The sequence below is a fragment of the Aotus nancymaae genome, unplaced genomic scaffold (genome assembly GCF_030222135.1).
Source record: "Aotus nancymaae isolate 86718 unplaced genomic scaffold, 86718_ANA_hifiasm-v0.15.2.pri h1tg000040l, whole genome shotgun sequence".
NCBI lineage: Eukaryota > Metazoa > Chordata > Mammalia > Primates > Aotidae > Aotus > Aotus nancymaae.
The window spans coordinates 36,169,513-36,172,365 of NW_026988454.1; the positions used below are offsets into that span (position 1 = coordinate 36,169,513).

The following is a 2,853-nucleotide window of genomic DNA, read 5'->3' on the forward strand; positions in this document are numbered from 1 at the left end:
CATCTAAGAAGCTCAATGAATACCACGTAAAATAAACACAGATATCCCCATATAGGTAAGTTGTAGTCAAACCTTTAAAATACACAGAGAGAATGTGAATGCAACAAAAGAAAAATGAATCATCCATACAAGGGATTATAATAATAAAATTAACAGCTGACTTCTTATCAGGAACGTGGAAGCCACAAGGCCATAGGTTGACATATTTGAAGGGCTGAAAGAAAAAGAATTCATCAAGAATTCTATATTCAGAAAAAATAGCCTTCAAAAGCTAACGGAAGTTAAGGCATTTCCAGATAAACAAAAACCAAGAGAAATTACCACTAGCAGACCTGCATTACAAAAGGTACTAAAGGGAGCCATTCAGGCTGACATGAAAGAACACTCAAAAGCTACACGAATCCACATGGAAAATAAAGAATATCAGTAAAGGCAACTAAATATGTATATATAAAAGACATCATAATGTATATTTTATGAAAATATATTTCACATACGAAAAAAATTCATTCTTTTAAAGTGTACAGTTCAGTGGTTTTTAGTATATTCAGAGAGCTGTGCAACTATCACTACTGTCTCATTTTAGAACATTTTCATCACCCTTAAATAGAAAAAAATATGTAGCAACCTCCCCATGCCTTCTGTTTTCACCCCCTGGCAACCAATAATCTACTTTCTGTCTCTATAGAATTTGTCTATTCATGCCATTTAATATAAATGGAATCATGAAATATGCACCTTTTAGACTGACTTCTGCCACTTAGGATAACTTTTTTAAGATTCATTCATATTATAGCATGCATCAGTATTTTATTCCTTTTGATAGCTGAATAATATTCCATTATATGAATATACCACATTTTGTTTATCTGTTCATCAGTGGAAGGATACTTGGATTGTTTCCATAGTTTGGCTTTTATGAAAAATGCTGCTGTGAACATTCATGTACAAGTTTTTGTGGGTGAACATATACTTGAAATTCTCTTGAGTGTATTCCTAGGATTAAAATTGCTAGATCACATGGTAACTCTATGGTTAACTTTTTGAGAACCTGCCAAACTGTTTTCCAAATTGCTGCACAATTTCACAATCACACCAGCAATGTATAAGGGTTCCAGTTTCTCCACATTCTTATCAACACTTGTTATTGTCCATGATTTTAGCCATCCTAGTGGGTGTGAAGTGTTATTTCATTGTGGTTTTTATTTGTATTTTTCTAATGACTAATAATACCGAGTGTCTTTTTCCTGTAAGTATTGGCCATTTGTATATCTGCTTTGGAAAAATGTCTGTTCAAACCCTTTGTTCACTGATAAATCGAGTTATTTGTCTTTTTATTGTCAAGTTGGTAAGAGTAATTTGTACATTCTGGATATTAGACTTTTATCAGATATATGTTTTGGAAATACTTTCTCCATTCAGTGGGTTTTAACTTCTTGATAGTGTCCTTTGTTATAAAAAGAGTTTTTAATTTTGATGATGTCCAATTTATTTCTTTCCATTTTGAAAGTGTTTTAACATTTTTTTCATATTCTGCATTAGTTTAGGTAGCAAAAAAGTACTTTATTTGTCAGACTTAAAAGACTAACAGATAAGAGTTTTCAGTTCTCAAATTTTAAAAAAATTCTGATTTTTTATGTTGATTTGTTAAGATTTTTTTTAACTGCTTTGAGTTAATTTCAATAAATTTTTTCCTAACTTTTTTTATCTAAAGGTCTTACATTTAATCATTGTATGAATACCTAAAACTGGAGTGGCTTTTTTGTGGAATTAATCATTCTATAATTATTTATTTATTTTGCTATTCAAATATTCTTTTTTTTTTTTTTTTAATATATTCAGTCTGCATAGAGACTGTCAAAAATTGCCAGGGATGACTATATTGCAAGTCGTCATGGTGGGAAAAGTTTTCAATTAGTAATAATCACGCCTCAGATGAACCTCATTGGCTACAATACTCCCACTGTGCAAAGCTGCTATTCAAATTTTCTAAGCAATGCTTGTTTATTCCATAAAATATTGTTATTGATGTGTTGAGTTTTTATCAAGCATTCTGTAAGTAACATATATTTGTACTTAGATTTTAAAAACAATCTGAAATCTTTTCATTGCACTTTACCCTTCATGATATAGCTGTTAAATTTGACCTAACTTCAATCATTTTATTGCATGCTCCCTATTTTTTCATGCTGACTAGTTGACTAGTTTTTTTCATCCTAGCAGTTGTATTTGCTTTCTACCTCTTGATGTACAGACTATATTTTATCTCATTTTATTTTCTCCACTTTTGCTTTACTTCTCAGCAAGTTTTTGCACATTTGCTCACTGTCTCCTTGAAATTCTTGCTTCCTTCATCATTCATGGAGTGACTTTAGTCCAGGTGTTTCACCTTCCCTCTGGCACTTTCTCTTCAATTCTGATAGTTGGTTTCTCCCTCTTTCCCCTTTTCTTATAATGTTAATGTTCTTAAGAGTTCCTTTTTTCTTCTTAAGCCACTTTTCTTGGGCCATTTGATCCCCTTCCTTGGATTTAAGGATCATCCATATGTCTCAGCCTTTTAGGTCTATCCTAGATCTCTCTCCTGAACTCAAGCCCATAGATACAACTGACTACTAGATGTCTACATTTGGATGTCTCACAGGCATATTAAACATAGCATGCTCAATATGGTACTCATCTCTTCCCAAGTAAACCTGTTCTTCTGCCAGGATTTTCCCTCCAGAAAATGACAGACCACCAATCCTAAAGCCAGAAAATCTGGGAACATCTTTAACTTTTCTCTTCCCCTCAGCCCTTGTATTTCTCATATGCATCTTTCAATATTCTTGATTCTGTAATCTACATAGCTACAGA

At 32.4% G+C, this 2,853-nt stretch overlaps 1 pseudogene; it reads right to left on the bottom strand.

Annotated features, from left to right (window-relative positions):
• Nucleotides 1–1,842: 1,842 nt before the first annotated feature.
• Nucleotides 1,843–1,975, bottom strand: LOC135268454 (U4 spliceosomal RNA; annotated as a pseudogene).
• Between the last annotated feature and the right edge of the window lie 878 nt (nucleotides 1,976–2,853).